Consider the following 16,789-nt stretch of genomic DNA (forward strand, 5'->3'; position numbering starts at 1 on the left):
AGATTCCCATGAGAGTAGGTATTTCACTGAGAGTTAAAGTAAAACAATAAAATAAATAAAAAGTTCTGTCGTCGGCTTGGTCCTGCCATGTGGCAGGTTCTTATCCCTGAGGAAGGCTCTAGCTAGTTCTGCCCCTTGCGACCATGGCAAAGCCATCTGGAGCTCACGAAATCGGAACGCGGTTGCTGATGCATCCTCCCTGGAGTCTCCCAAACCCTCATCTGAGACTGGCTCAACTCCAAAGTCATCACACTGGCCCCGCCCACAGCCATGCAAATGGAGAGGCTTCGGGAAGCTCAGGTGTTGTCCAGAAACTCTCTTCCGTAATTGTCAGGTTTGATGAGGGCAGCTCCAGCAACCATGTCAGTTTCTAGAATCCTCTATGCCTGTTTCCTTCTCTGTGGCCCCGAGTACAAAACACAGGGCCTGGACTAGAGAATGACAGAAAGCAGCAGGGAGGGGGCGTGGAGTTCGAGAGCAGCGCCCATGCGGAGCCAGTACCTGAAGCGGCGGCCTCCTTCAATTTTGCACCTCGGGTGACTCACTCCCCTCTCTTTGGTCTGGACCCCACCAATACTGGTCATTTCTCCTCTCCCCGAATGGTTTGAGAGACAACCATTGAACGTTTCTAACAGTCACATGGTCTAGGTGAGAACAATCCAGATTCGTGAGGAACGAGATTGCAATCTTCAGCAAATGCATAACACGGTCTCTTGCCAACGAGGATGGAATAATCGTTCAATGGCCGTCACACACGAGCTTGCTCGGCCCCTGTCTTCATCAACTCCACAAGCCCAGCGGCGCACACTAGGTCTGTTGTCACAGAGTACCACACACCGGGGGGTGTAAGTGACAGAAATTTAGCGTCGCGTGCTTCTGGAGGCTGGAAGTCGGGGATCGGGGTGTGGGCAGGCATGGTTCCTCCTGGGGCCATGGGGCCCGATCCGTCCCAGGCGTCTCTCTTAGCTGCTGGTGGCTGGCCGGCCATCTTCCGCGTGCTTGGCTTCCCGAAGCATCACGGCGCTCTCTGTCACCATCGGCACGTGGCATCCTCCCTGGGTGCATGCTCCTCTTTTTACAACGACACTGTCGTGCTGGATTCAGACCCAGCCTGCTGGCCTCCCTTTAGTCTGGTTGCCTCTATAAAGACCCTATCTCATTCAGGGGTCACAATCTGAGGGGCTGGGGGTTGGGACTTCAACATATGAAGTTAAGGGGACATAACAAAACCCATAAATGAGCACCTGTACACTGACTGGTCAGGGACTCACCTGTGGGCTCTCAAGGCCCCTTGGACAGGTGACTGATTGTACCCCTCAAATTTCACTCTTTTTTTCATGTTTTTTTAGGTGAGGCAACCCTTGGATGACCTCACAGGTTGCGAGGACCTTATCAGCTTACAATCCCTTATTTTTTATGCCTACAGGCACCTGGTCTTCCTGGGTGGTCTCCCATCCAAGTACAAACCAGGCCCGACCCTGCTTAGCTTCCGAGATCAGACAGGATCAGGCTTGTTCAGGGTGGCGTGGCCGTAGACCCAAATTTCATTTTTGTCCGTGCATATCTTTCTGCCCTCCCTCTAACCCCCAACCAACACCCTCCTCCAATCGTCATACCCCCCGTGGTTTCCTTTTTTTCCCACAAGCAGAGAGCCCCGAGTCCCAGGGGAGACTGGAGGAAAGACATCTCTGCATGCCCACAGCTGGGTCCCTTCAAGGAGACTCAGGACAGCCGGACAGGGGACCAGGCCGCCATTTATAAGGGCCAACTGGAGTCCCTTCTGACCATGTGACATGTGGCAGCTGCGGCAGGACGTGTGGCCATTTGCGAAGTCCTGGGAGAGCCAACACAAGATGCGCCGAGGAGGAGAGGCAGAAGGTGCGGTGTGGGTGCGGGAGGCCACTGGACTGAGGGAAGCAGCCAGGAGTGAGTCTGCGGTCTGGTTCTTTCCACGAGGGCTGTGTGACCTTGGGGAAAATGCTTAATCTCTCTGAATCTAGCTTTTCCCATTTGCAAAGTGGGATGATGAACGCCCGCTGCGCAGGCTTGTTGGAACCTTAAATGTGAAACGCCCCACCACCTGGCACGCCCAGTCCAAGAGAAGCCGTTCTGGGTGAGTGTCTTTTCTGGCTCGAGAGTCCTAGGGGTGCTCGCGGGGGAACCTGGGAGACACCGGGGAAGGACTGAGCTTCGCGCCGCCCCCCTGCCGCTGTCCATGGTGCCAGTCCTGTTCCGATTAACCATTGGGGCCTCTTGGTACAGCAAGGAACTGGGGACCAGGACGCGAGATGCTCACTCAGGGACCCTTTCCAGCGGGATCCGGAACGGTGCACGATTAAAGCCAAGGATGCTGAGAAGAGGTCTCCGGTTGGGGGCCAAAAATGCCCCCAGGTCGCTGGTAATTTCATAAACCCAAAGCAAACGGGGCGCGGCGCGAGCCCTGCACCGAGCGCGGCCGACGCTAGGTGGCGCCGCGCGGCCGGGCAGCCCGAGGCCATTCCTGCCTTTCCCGAGCCTGCTCGTGGGGGAAAACACCACCTTTCACACTTCAAAACAGAAACGCGCAGGCAACACTTGAACACCAGATGCACTGATCAGTATTTTCCTTCGTTTAAATGAGATTTGAAGAACTGGTCACGAGGAAAACAAAGGATGTGAAATTATTCCAAATTCTGTGATTCTTGCCTATGGGTAAAGTGTGAGTTGAACAATTAACATTCAAAAAGCGATATATATGGGTGTGTGTGTGTGTGTGTGTGTGTGTGTGTATGTATGTGCGTGTGTGTACATATATATATATATATATATTTTTTTTAAAGAATCACCTAGAATTTCATAAGATGCTTTCTAATGAAATTAAACAGCCCACCCTGTGAGCCAGGAATCCCACTCTGGGGAGGAGCATGGAGCTCATGAAACGTAGATGAAATCAGAATACTCAAAGCAGCTTCGTTCATCATAGCCCAAAGCTGGAAATAATCCAAATGTCTACCGACGAGAGGACGGATGAAAACACTGTGGCGTGCTCATAAGATGGGATCGCTCTTCGCGATAAAGGGGATGATGAGCTGATTCATGCAATGGCATGGCTTTCTGTTAAGGGAAAGGAATCAGACGCCAAACGCTAACTACTCTAGAATTTCATTTCTAGAAGGCACATCAAAGGTTCCCTCTGGGAGTGCTGATGCCTGGGGGGGGGGGGAGCGGGGAGCATAATGGAACTTTCTAGAATCACGGCAATGTTCTAGTTCTTGATTTGAGTGTGGCTACACAAGGGTGTGTGTATTTATGTGCATATTTGTGGAGCTGTATGCTTCGATTGGTGAAGTCTGTGCCCCTGTCTATACCTTGAAAATAACTTCGGGGAAAATAACTATTTGTCCCTTATTATTTTTATGTGGCTGATAAATTACATATAATTCCGGGCCTCTTTCTCAGTAACAGTTAGAATAAACAATAAGAATCATTTCAGCTGCTTGACAGTTAAGGTTCTAATGAATGAAATTAAAGTTTACGATGTGTATTTCATTAGCTGGAAGCCTAAGCATTTTTTTTTAAACTAATAAAGTTTTTAGCTACATTATTCCAAACAATAGAAAGGTGGACGGGAGGGATAGAGGCCAGAAACAGGCCATATTCTTCACATTAGAGGGAAAAACATGCTGAGGAAAATCCTAAAAAGGAGTCAGAATGATTTGAAAGCTTGCCTTCACTCAATGGTTCCAGTTCACTGACGTCACTTGACGGTTCAAGTTCATTGACGTATTTGCATACAGACTCAAATGCCAGTCTTTCCCCCTTGCCACTACCAAGGGCCCAAGTCAATGTCTCCTGAGGGACATTTTAGAAATAGCAGAAATCAGCACCGGACATGCAGGAGTGGGGTGACCTGCCGCGGTCTGTCTGGCTCCTTCTTTCTTTGAATCGGGGCGTAATTTCCTATAGCAAAATGCATTTCGCGCCAGCTTGATCTGCATCACATTGTGCCCGACACCAGGGTGAGAAAAATCTTATTTCATAGCAACAGATTGTTATCCAAGCCCAGCGCAGCTGCCCATCACTACTGGAAATAGGTAGAAAAAGCCTTTTTTCAGGCAAAAAGGCAACGTGTTATATATGCAGTCAATACCCACTGGGTAATCCCTTGAAGAGAAATTTTTCAAAGTTTTGTGTGAAAGTAAAATGGGGTAGTTAGGTTTTTACACAGATGAGCGCAGGACAATTTATACTTTCTATATTGTTTGTAGAGAAATGGTCCCATTCTGTCTTAGAGTGTAAATCCTAGAGTTCTCTTAAAGCAAAGCTGCCAGTCTCAACACTCAGGGACGATTTAGGGAAAGGCTCTAGGTTCGGTGCATGAAATATGCTGAATATCAAGAAAGAAGGTCCTGGGAAAACCCACCCACTCCAAGGAGGGCTGTCTCTTAGTGAATACTAAGGTTGACCAGGTAGAGAAGCAGAGACCCATCAAAATGAGACTGCAATTAAAGTGGCTGCCACAAGAGGGCAGTGTAACACGACGCCTGCAAGAGCCAGGGACTCTCACGGCTCAGAGGTATAAATTACTGAAGGCTTCAAAACCACCGACAGTCAGAATCCCACTTAGTGGGTTCTCCCGTTGCAGAAATAGTACAAAGTATGAGGTGAGGGATACATCCTTAAAAAGAGTGATTGCACTATGACACGCAGGAGAGGAAAACTGAGGCAATTGGAACATCCAACGACGAAGGAATGGCCACGTAAACTGTGATATATGTGAAATAAATACTACGCTTGCTTTTCCCAAACATGACAAAGAACAAAATCATCATGTTTCGTTTTAAACGCTGGGTACAAAGCACTATGTGTGAGTGTTAAATTTATTTAAATACACAATTAAAATTAAATTACTCTGGGGAATGTGGATAGAACAGGCAAATATTAGAAATCTCGATAACATAAGTGCAAGGCAGAAACAAGAGAAATACAGAGCAAGAAGTGTAAGTTAGAAGGAAAAAGTCAACCATCTAGAAAGCTTTAAACTAGCTCTTAAATTACTCCTAGTGTTTTTAAATGCAGACTATCGGAGGGGAGAAATGTGTTTTTCTAGATTCATGGCATCAAAAACCTACATAATTAAACAAGGAAAAATGAATTACTTAAACATCCAATTCGATAAATTAAGAAAACCAACAATGAAATCTGTAGGAAAAAAAAATAATAGACAATAGCTAAGGTAAGAGCAGAAATGAAAGAAAACTGAACAGATGAGAAGGACATGCAATACTGCCTAGAAAAATTAAAGGTACAAAGTTGGCCCCAGCAGAGGGAGAAAACATAAATAAAACAATAAAAGCGAAAAAGCAATAAGAAATAGAAAATGACTGTGCTATTCGGGAATAGAGTTACATTCCTATAATGAATATTGATTAGAAGGAAAATCACAAAAATTATGACAGTACTTTGTCAGCGTAAGGTGTTCTGGGTCTTTCCCCCAACCCCTCATTTTAAATAATTATTTTATATTCATCTTTAAATGTACTAGTTGAAAATGAATATATTGTTGTGGTAACCCCACCCCATTCCCCAGCTTCTCCAAGACGGTGGGCAGCTTTCCAGAATTTAAATGCACGCGTGATTATAGAAATGTGTAATTGTTTGTTATTTTTAAAGATATAAATGTTATCAGACTTCGTATGTTGTTCTGCAGTGGGGTTCTTTTTTCTATTAAAAATAGGTCTTGGAAAAAGAACTTTATCAGTACGCAGATACCTACCTGATTTGTTAATAGCTAATTCATGTAACTCTTTTCTTCTTAATGGGTTTTTAGATTATTCTCAAACCTTCTCTCTCGCCATCAACAGTATGACTCATGGCCTTCTGCATACCTGTCTGTGCTCATGAGAAGTTCTGTGTACTTTTTCCCTAGTCTGTATTCTTTAGGATGTTGTATTGCTTTTATAAGAGAAAATAATTCCTAAACCAGTATGAATAAAAGAAACATTATGGTTTTTTCCAAACCCAAGACTACAACAGTAAAGTCACCTCTTAAAGCAAGCGACGACCATCAAGACACCAAAAATAGTGAATAATAAAGAAAAATATAATAGCTCACACTAACAAAACAATAATCATTTCCATCCAGAGGTTTTAGAAAGTACAAACATAAATTTGCAGATTAGCCCAATGCATAGGTGTTGCAGGATTAATTGTCCACTGGGATGGTTAGGGACAAGCTGTATTTAATGGAAATATCATGACTAATTGTGCTTCTTGGAGCAGATGCCAATAGCAGGTGATTGGACTTCATAGATCAAGAAACAGCCAGATGTGATCACTCTTATGCTAATATACCATTCTTACCAACCAATGGCAAATCTCTGCAAAAATCCCCCAGAGTTTAATACCTTGTCCCTTATCTAACAGGTTTCTACTGTTTCACAAGAAAAGACCCACAGATCAATTGAATCCGAGTTGATTATTTTAGATAAGTGAAAGGGAATACTCCTTTTCCTTCTCCCATTCGTCTCTCTCTCTGAGTGTGCACAGAGGCCATGACAAGTCCCATGTCATTTATCATACGCGGAGCAGCAAAAGTCTCTGGGGAAAGGAAAACAGGTGCCTACCCGAACCCCTCGATGGGGACAATGTTCCTTCAGGGAGGTCTCGTGTCATGAAGCCAAGAGACATGAGGCAGAGATACCCGAGCAGAAAGTGTTATTTCATTTAATGAAAATGCAAAGCGGTCTTCTTCTGAATAGACTGTGTTTTATTAAGGGGGGTGGGGGGGAGTTGGAGAAGAGAAAAGAAAGCCATTTGGCCATTCTTGTTCAAATTGTCGCAGCCACCGAAAAAGAAAATAAAATGAACACATTCTGCTTAACCCTGTGGTTTCAGGGTAAAAGATCTCAACATGCATATTCGGGGAAGAAAAAAAAAATGCAAGCGCACAGCCTACAACACTAGTTTCTGGCCTTTATATCAGGCGATTCGGGGGGAGTGTGAAGACGGAAAGGAAACGATAGAGCAAAACGTTGAATAGCGATGAAATGTGTGGTTTCCGGCGGTCCGAAAAAGAAATCCTAAGTGTCGCATCGCAGCGGCGGGTTAATCTTAAAATCGCGTTCCTACGTGCGACCGCTTCATCTAGATGCTGTGGCTCCAGGGTTTCGAGTCTCTCTCTGCCTTCCCCACGCTTCCTCCTCTGGCTTCTGTGCCTTCTCCTACAGCGCTGGTTTCAAGGGTGTTCCCCTCACCCCGCGCCATGAAGACTCAGAGCGAAACGTGATGAGGATGCAAACATGCTTATTAAGCTCTTATTTGAAAGTGATGGCGATGCTAAGGCCCAATTTGTAGTTTCCTGTCACACTCGAGGACGTTTGTAAAGCACCGGCGTCTGTCCCTCCTGCGTCAAAGGCCACGTGATGCCCCGGTTGGCCCCAGTCTCGCCCGCATCCCCTCTCCTGAGCATGCTGTTAAGCCGCTGGATGACGGAACTAGTTCGAAATCAATCTTTACCTTCTTTCTTTGGCCGTTTTCTACCTCTGCGTATGGTTAGGAATCTCCTCGTGACTCGGTTCTGTCCTACAAGATGCAAGGAAAGGCTTCTCTTTGGAATCTGGCTCCTGCCTGTCTAGAATGCGGAGACACAGGCGGACTGATCAGGTGCAACCTCACGACCAAGAAGGCCAGGCAGAGAGAATCTTGGAGAGTAACCTGGTTGGCGCTGAGCTGCTGAACCCATGCTTTTTAGCCTCCTACTTCGAGACTTCTCGTGACATGAGAAAATCCAACTCCCTATTTAAATTACTGTAAACCAGATTCCTGCTGCTCACAGCTAAACGCAACCCCTGGACCCAAGGACACAGGCTGTAAATATGACAGCCTAGCCATAAAGCATGTATAACACCTTGAGGGAGGCAGGTGTCTAACCAATTAACTAGAATATCGAGCAGAAGATGAAACGTACTAAATGAAATAAGCAAGAGTCCAACACAGGAGCAAAAAGGGAAACTGCATCACCAGTGAAAAACGTGCACAGAAGGAAAAAAAAAATGGATAAGATATTGGAGCCAGACTCTGAAGAGTAAAGAGAATTTTTCCAGGCCAAGGAGAGCCAGACCCCACCCACACTGAGGACCAGGTGGGAAGAAAGGAAAGGTGGCCTGAGACCACGTGGTTAGATTTGGAATGGTCCTTGGTGGCTGGAGAGGGGCAATGGTGGCCCCTGCTGGACCCTCGCACATCACTGCACGGCCCCTGCATCCTTAGCTTCTCCTAAACCACTTCCTTTCTATGTCCCATAGCAGCCTCCAAGGCATATTCGTTTACAGCAAGAAAATGGGGTACAAACCATTGGCTATTACCCTGCAAAAGGAAAGAAAAGGAAAACTCAATCATTTCCAATCATTGAGAAAATGAAAATTTAAGGATTCCTTTTTATGTGAGTGGTTCTCACCCCAAAGTGACTCTCCCCCTGCGGGATATTTGGCAATTTCCGGGGAATGGGGTGCTCATGGCATCTAGTGGGTAGTGGCCCAGGATCCAGCTCAGTAGCCTGCCATCCACAGGGCAGTCCCCACAGCAAAGAGTGACCACGTGGAAGGGATCCTGAATGCCGAGTTTGAGAACCCCTGCTTTTGCCTTCTTCGACGGTGACCCGTGGAGCTGCCCACATGTGGCTGCCTGTCACCAAATGGCTTCATCCGAGGGAAGTGAGCGGATGGAGCATCATCTAGAGCAAAGACCAGTGGTCACTGCAGGATGCGCCATCGTGTCTTCTAATCAATACGGGATCGACCTGCATTGACTGTGGCACATACTAATGCCACTCAATATTGTTGGACTCCATTATACACGGAAATCCCTCCGGCAAGATTCTCCATCATAAACATTCGCTTAATCAGTGAACGAAGAAACAAAACCTCACCGCACAGCGTGCGAAAGTCATTCTCTCAACAGGGAAGTCAGCCGGAGACGGGATGATGGCGGGAGCCTCTGGTTTATTTGCTTTTCAGAATTTTAAGCCTTCACACGCAACAGCAATTTTGAACACAGTCGTAAAGGCCACAGCTACGATATCTCTCGAAAGAAACTCCATGCCAAGAATAAGAGTCTTATAAAAGTAGACTTCTTAGGAAAACTTTCAAAAAAATCATATCGAACAACAATGGATTCGGTCTTTGTGAAGAGCTGCGTTTACACCACAGATGGACTATTGAGAACTGGGCTAAATCACAGATGGTATATTTTTTCCTATATTTCACAAAACAGGCAATTTCTACGATTTTTTTTTCCTTTTACGTTTCGCTCTTGGTAATCCCAGAGATTGAAAAAAAAAAAACAAAAAAAAACAAAAAACAAAAAAACTAAACTAGAAAGAAGCATGGAAACATTCACTTTTAGTGCCGTTTATAATCTTACTCTTTAGTGGATGTAAACATCCCTGAATATCCTGTGCTGTAATTTACTTAAAAAAAAGAAAAGAAAAAAAAATTTGGAGCGTAATTCATTTTAGGTGAGCAATTTGTTTTACGAGCCGTGTATGTTTTTCTGGGTTTGCGCTGTGTTTTTATTGAGTGCAATAAAGACACTTCTTATCAATTGATTTGTTGTATCAGCAATGGGCTTCCTTCCAGACTGATCATGGCGACATTTCCGAGGACATTATCCGGCATATAATTTCACCACCGACAGGAATCTGGGTTCATTAGGGCCCGCTCGCGGTCCCTGTTATGGCCCAATTTCCAGGATGCTAGCTCAATGGTGGCATTATCTCTCTCTGCGCAATGTGTGTCTCGCATGGTTGTCAGTCAGATGAGTTCTCTCTCTCTGATGCTTCGTCACAGACGCGACTGTGAATCGTGCCAACTTTTATCCTGAACTGATAAAAATCAGAAGTTCAAAAGTTCACTTTCAATGCCACGTGACGTGGAAACTCCAGATACTATACAGCTTACACCTTTGCTAAGTAATTAATGACAATGCAAGGCAGAAATGGGAGGAGGTAGAGTTCGATTCTGATGGTGTTTAAAAAAATAAATAAAATCTATCGGGAGGGAATTCTTAACTCGAATGTGGGTTAGTACATTTCAGCCGGAAGCCACACAGGCCACCCACTTCCTAGCTCACCTGGGTCCGATGACTACTGTCCTTTTGTGCCCTGCTGACGTATCGTGACTCCAGGACCATGGGGCATCTGGCCAGGCCTGACAATAAGGGTCTCATGTCAACATGGGGCCAGGCTAATTTAATTTGCATATTCCCAGACTGAGAAAAATCACGCCTTGAGAACTAAACCGTGGCCCGAGCGGATCTCATAAAAGTGAACAGATCTCGCGATGCCCCGAGACCATTCGTCGGCCCTTCACTGAGGCGGGGCGTGACACGGAATGTGTGTGACAGAAACGTGCAGGGATCGAAGCCGTGGGATTTGAACAGCTGTGCAAATGGGCACAGGAACATGAAAGCAGGGAGCCGTGTCTTTAGACAAGTATTTCTTTTAAATCCCCAAATATCACATCTGGCTGCATCAAGCTGTCATTATGACAGAGTATTTAAGATGATTTAATGGGCTGCCGCAGACTGAGAATCCTGGAGTTTATTTAACTACCGTGCATTAGGAGAACACAGCTACGTAAAGGATGTTCTGACAGAACAGATAAAAACCTGTTCTTGATGTCGAATGACTTTATTATATACTTTTATTTTACTGTAGTCGGTACAAATAGAGACGTTCAAACGTAAACAGAATGTGCAGAAAGACAAGCATGGAAGCGAGTCTTCACGATAGAAATTTGAAGCGAGCAGTAAATAACAAAACTATTTCTCGTTGAAAATGTACGAGGTGCGCTGACGACGTGTACGAATCCGGAAATGTCATAATGCAGACACATCACTTGTCTACTGTCCCTTGTCACGAACTCCTGGGCTCGGGTCTCTGCCCGCTCACAGGTGAGCCCCCAGTTCGATGGCGGGGTGTCTTGGACTTGAAAAGTCCGGCCTCGCACCCTCGTACTTTGCCCCTTCCTTTTCAACCCGGATTTCTTACCCCTTCCCCTCAGACAAACGGAAAATCGAGGTTTTATGTAGTACTTAGGACGATTTCAGACAACTCTGTGTGTGTGGTGGGGGGCAGACCAAAATTCCTCATCCCAATGTCTCTCCCCGCAGCTCTATCTACCACGTTGTCACATTTCTGCTGCCACTAATGGCTGCCACCCAGGCAGACATCAACATTGCATGTTTTTCCAACCTGGAGAGGTATACAGAAGTCTTGCCCCTGGCCCTCTTACTGCAGGGAAGGTGTGTTGCCCAGATGGGTCATCGACTAGTCGACAGTGTCTTAAACAACACATTTGGTCTGCGGCTGGTCCAGAGGTCCTGCTCCATGATGTCCTCAAGGACAGGAGCTGCTCCGGCTCACCGCTCCATTGTCCCTTGTCATGGCAAGTCCACAGTCCCAGCAGCAAAATGCGGGAAGAGACCAAGAGACAGAGGAGCGAGGAGCTGGCATCAAGTGCCCCACCCCTTCCCAGAGACTGCCACACATGCGGCCATGGCCACCTCGGTTGGGAAAACATACCCTCGACAGCCACATCCAGCCTCAAGGAACGGGCCGGAATATTGCATTTCTCTTCTAAGGAACCATGTACCCGGGCAAAATCCTACCATTAAGAAAAGATGGCATATTACCCCAAATGACATATGTGTACAGGGACTATTTCCATCCCAACAGCTTTCCTAAGAGATTTAAAAAAAAAAAAAAAAAAAAAAAAACTTATTTTTATAATCCCTAATTTGGTGATGAAGATGTTAAGTTTAAAGTAGAATAACAGGCTTCCATAAGGTCACGTAATATAAATGGCAAACACAGAATTTGAATTGTGTCCATTTGGCAACAAGGAGCTTCTTTAACTCATCTGCACGATAATGAATAATATTGTTCCAAAAGAAAGGAGGAAAGGGGAGTGAGGGAAGCAGAGGAGAGGGGAAAGGAAAGAAAAGGAAAGGAAAGAAAGAGAAGATACAGAGAAAAGAAAGGAATTGTTCTTAACAGATTTTCTTGGATCTTTAAAATATCTTGGTGCAACGTGCTACGAAAACACAGGAAGAAGGCAAAATGATTATATATTATCTACTGATGAATCTGTCTTCAATTTTCGAGTCTTTTCTGCTAATAAATTTCCCATGGTAACTGAAAGAGCCCAAAGGACACATTCATTCAACAAACCTACAATTCAAACAAAAAGCTGACTAGGAGGAAGCCTACTAGGAACTGGGCTTGAGACGTGAATAAAAAATCAGCTTCTGACTATGGTAAGCTTTCAAACGCGTAGACAAGTGAAGCGCAGTGTGCTCAGAACCATAGCACTGGCCCATACAAGGATGCATGGAGGTCCCAGGGAGCCACGGGCCACCAAACTAGGTGTGAGTCAGCCAGGAGGATGTCAGAGCTGCTTCACACAAGAAGAGATGGACGGATCCCTCAGGGGAGGCGGGTGACCACAAACACACTCAAGAGGCACTAAACAGAATTGGGCCCCAGAACAGCATGGCAGGCCCGGAAAAAGCTGAGCAGGTGTGTGCAGGTGACTGGGGCCTGCACGATGAGGTGGGGGGCGGCAAGGGAGGCAGATAAGCAGACAACCACAAAAAGCCTGCAGGCACACCTGGACCCCGCGGGGCTCGGTGGAACTTAACCTGTGAGCACTGGGAAGCCACCAGAAGGTTTTCCAGCAGTGACGCAAAGTCATCATGGTAGCCTTTGAGAAAGAGCGCTGTGGAAGTTGTCACCAAGTCAGAGACAGTGAGACCTGGTAAGAGCCTCAACTCGAGAGCACTTCTTCTAGGGCCCATGCTTTTTGAAGGGTTTGTGAAAGCCCTTAAATTGTGTCCCCGATATGAGGATGAGCATGTTTCTAAGGAGATGCCCTGTGTGGGTCCCCGGGTACCTGAGGAAGCCCAGAATGAGAAGGAAGATAATATTCTAAAGGTGAAAATGTCTGCTGTGACTTCAGGTCACAAAAATGGAATGAGAGAGAAAGAGAAAAAGAGAGACAGACAGACAGAGACAGACAGAGAAAACGTAAGAGTTATACAGTAGTCTCATAAACACAAATAGGATTTGAAATGCAGTATTTGCATTCAATTTCTAAACAAACAAACAAAAAATGATCAAAGGTCTTAACAATTGGCCAAGTAGATTTGGTTCGTGTTTCGCACACACGACCTTGAGTAATTCATGTTTGTATAGCAGCCTTGCCATAGATTTTCCAAAACGGACCAGATTGCCTCAATATCCCATCTTCTTGCCATCTTCTTGAACTTACAAGTGCTCTCTTACTTGGTGGACCCTGAGTCCCAAAGTTTTGTTTGAAAAGCCAACTTCCTATAAATTCAAGTCTCTGAGAAGGTGGCCAAAGAAGGCTTTTAATAGCTATTGGGGGAGGTAGGGGTTGGCCAGGATAGTGTGGAAAAGCATTAATTCTCAAATCTCTAGCTACAGAAATAAGCAGTAGCTTGACCAGTGACCAGAGAACAAGGTAAATATGGAAAGAAAAATCTAGATCAGTTGTCCTTAACCACTATGGGAGGTGTGTCACAAACCCAAACCCACATACCTTCAAGAAGTTGCTGAACACTCCAGAAAGTGCTCCAAAAACAATTGCTACAGGCGTCTTCTTAGAGAATTGGGCATCTGATTTCAAGGGGTTCACGAAAACCCACCATCATCGAGGTGGCCCTGGTTTCCAGTTTAAGAGCCACCAGTCCCGCTAATTCTCCTTTTCCTCGACAGGAATTGTCATCACGGTTTTTGCCTGCATTGGCCCCACTAATGTCTAAGTTTCCTGGTTTGCATTGACCCCACTCACTCTGCAATTAATCTCGTCTCCTGCACACACGTACCTTCCATCAGCTACGCAAACAATCCAAAGGGAGATCGATTGCAATGTCCACTAAATGTGAACTATCGGCAAATGGCATGCAAACTCTCCGATGGATTTATAAAGCTAGATTAGAAACTGCTGTAGTAAGTTCAAGTTGCATAAAAATTCTTTCCCTTCTCAGCACTGGTACCTGTTCTTACAACCAGTTTTTTGAATCCGGGTTTACTGCATGGATATGTATTATGAAGGTCTGTGGTTTTTAAAATTCTCTCCACTACAAAGCAAATTATATAAACCTTCAGAATCAGTCCAACCCCAGCAATGGCCTTGATTTCTTAATGGATTAGAGAAAAGGATGATAGCAAATTCCATATTGCTTCTTCTTCTTCACACATTACAGTTACTAAAACCTTTGATGAGACCTCTAAAAAAGACCACGCACTCGATAATTTGAAGCAAAAGGTTAATGGTGTTGTTACAACTATTGTCACTTTTAAAATCGTTATCGTCTTGGTTTTTTTTTATGGCTATATTACCTTCACCTTTCAATGAACCCACTTTGCCAGCTGTTTCCCTCTCTCATAAAGTTTGTGAAACATCATCATTGGAATAGGATAAATGCCATGTTTTATCAATCAACCCTAAGGGAACCCAACGCTTCTTCTAACCACAACTGTAAAGGTGGTTTATTGCAAGTTTCTGTTTTGATTTGTAAATTGTCCTTAAGTAAAATACATACCTGATGCCAAGGTACAGAATATAAAAATGCAAGACGGTCTACCATGAAAATCTGCATCATAAAGTTTGATGGGTTGACAAATGAGAAAGCTAAAGACTATTGAAAAACGTACACAGGCTCCGTTCCTTGATGAGCTGATACCTCAGGCATCTCTGAACCTACCAGCCCCTGAGTTCCACTGCACACCACCCCGGCACACCAAGGAGCATGTGACATGCAAGACAGATGCTTCTAACTTAAACGGGCTACGCAGGAAGCCTTAACACAGCTCCAAGTTTGATATAATAAAGACATTATTTAATCATGATGCCATGAAATTTAAAATTCACAGTAAAAGTCCTAGAATACCGCCAGACAATGGGGACTAAAAAAAAAAAACAAAAAACAAACAAACAAAAAAAAAACATGCCTCAGTTACGAGACATTCTAAAATATTTAGACCTAAATGACAGTAAATAACAAACTTGTAGGTTAGAGCTAAATGAGTGTTTGGAAGAAATTTTGCAGCCTTAATGAGCATTTTAAAAGACTGAAAGTAAATTAAGGAACTATTCAACCAAGACAGACACGAAAAAGGGCAAGAGAACAAGTCAAAATAAGGTAGTAGTAAGGGAATAAGTGTGAGAACAAAAATTCATACTTAAAAAGAAATAGACGTGAATGACAGAACCGAAACCTATTTCCTTGAAAAGGTGACTACTATTTATAAATCCCTAGCAAGACTGATCAAGAAAAAACAGAGAAGCCTCAAATTGCTATAATTACCAAGAGAAAAGAACCATAACTATAGATAAGTTGTAAATTATACTTAAAGAAGTTATAGAAGTTACAACTTATGGATAACTATAGATAGCTTATAAGTTAATACTATAAACTACATCAATACATTCGAAAACAGGTGAAATGTGAAATTTATTCTAAAAGTAATTTAATAATTAAAATGGGTCAAAAACAAAAAAAATCAAAGATAACATCATTCTTAACATTAAACTTTGTAACAAACCCCAACAAATTCAGGAAAAAAAGGCAAGAATTCCCACTAATGGCATCACTGACTAATACTATACTAGAAATCCTAGCCCGTGAAATAAGATAAGAAAAAGAAGCACTTCCAGAGTTTAATGCAGCTACTCAGAAGATACTTCTTAAATGAAACTTTAAAAAAACATTTTTTAAAAAATCTGGAACTAAAATAAAGAACAATTTATTTTTTTAATTTACTGCTATTATTGAAACCTGACTTTGGGGAGCAGAGTAGGACAAATGGAAATTTTAGAAATGCTAGAGATTTTATTTTCTTCAGAAATTATAGATGCTGATATGACAGAAAAACTCAGGATCAAAAATGCTCACCAAAACTTAGAATTATGTTTTGGGGAAGAAAAGTGACTAAAAGAGAACGAGCAACTTTCTGGGTGCTGATTACACTGTGTGCTCACTTTTTGAAAATTCATCATGCTGTATACTTTTAAATTGAGCAATTTTCTATATGTATGTTATACTGTAATTGAAACATTTTAAAAATTGATCTTAAACTCTAGAAACTAAAAAGGGATTATAGTAAGGTTGCAGAATACAAAGTTATATACAAAAAAAAAAAAACATTCTCTTTCTTAATATTCCAAATGGACATTTGGAATTTGAATTAAAAACACAACACCATTTTATTAGCACTCTCAAAATGAAATATACAGGTATAAATACAACAAACTATGAACAAGATCTATATGATGAAAACTATAAAACTCTAATAAATGAAATCAAAAAGCTGAATAAATGGGGAGATATTCCATGTTCACGTGTTCACAGATGGGAAGACTCAATATTGTCAAGATGTTAATTCTTCCCACTTTGAACTGTAGATTCAATGCTATCCCAACCAAAACAACAGAAAATTACTTTGTGGACACTGACAGATGAATTCTAAGGTTTATATAGAGAAGCAAACGACCCAGAAAAACCAACGCGATATTGAAAGAGAAGAACAAAGTTGGAAAATTGACATTACACAACTTCAAGACTTTCAACAAACCTAAGGGAATCAAGACAGTGCAATATTGGCAAAAGAAAAGTCAAATAGATCAAAGTCACATAATCGAGATCCCAGAAACAGACCCTCAAAAATATAGTCAACTAATCTTTGACAAATGAGACAGTCTTTCCAACAAATGATGCTGGACAT

At 43.6% G+C, this 16,789-nt stretch overlaps 1 pseudogene; it reads right to left on the reverse strand.

The window, feature by feature from the left end:
• Nucleotides 1-1,417: 1,417 nt before the first annotated feature.
• LOC118611629 lies at nucleotides 1,418-1,537 on the reverse strand (annotated as a pseudogene).
• Nucleotides 1,538-16,789: the final 15,252 nt, after the last annotated feature.

The sequence above is a fragment of the Rousettus aegyptiacus genome, unplaced genomic scaffold, assembly GCF_014176215.1.
Source record: "Rousettus aegyptiacus isolate mRouAeg1 unplaced genomic scaffold, mRouAeg1.p scaffold_m13_p_14, whole genome shotgun sequence".
NCBI classification, from domain to species: Eukaryota; Metazoa; Chordata; class Mammalia; order Chiroptera; family Pteropodidae; genus Rousettus; species Rousettus aegyptiacus.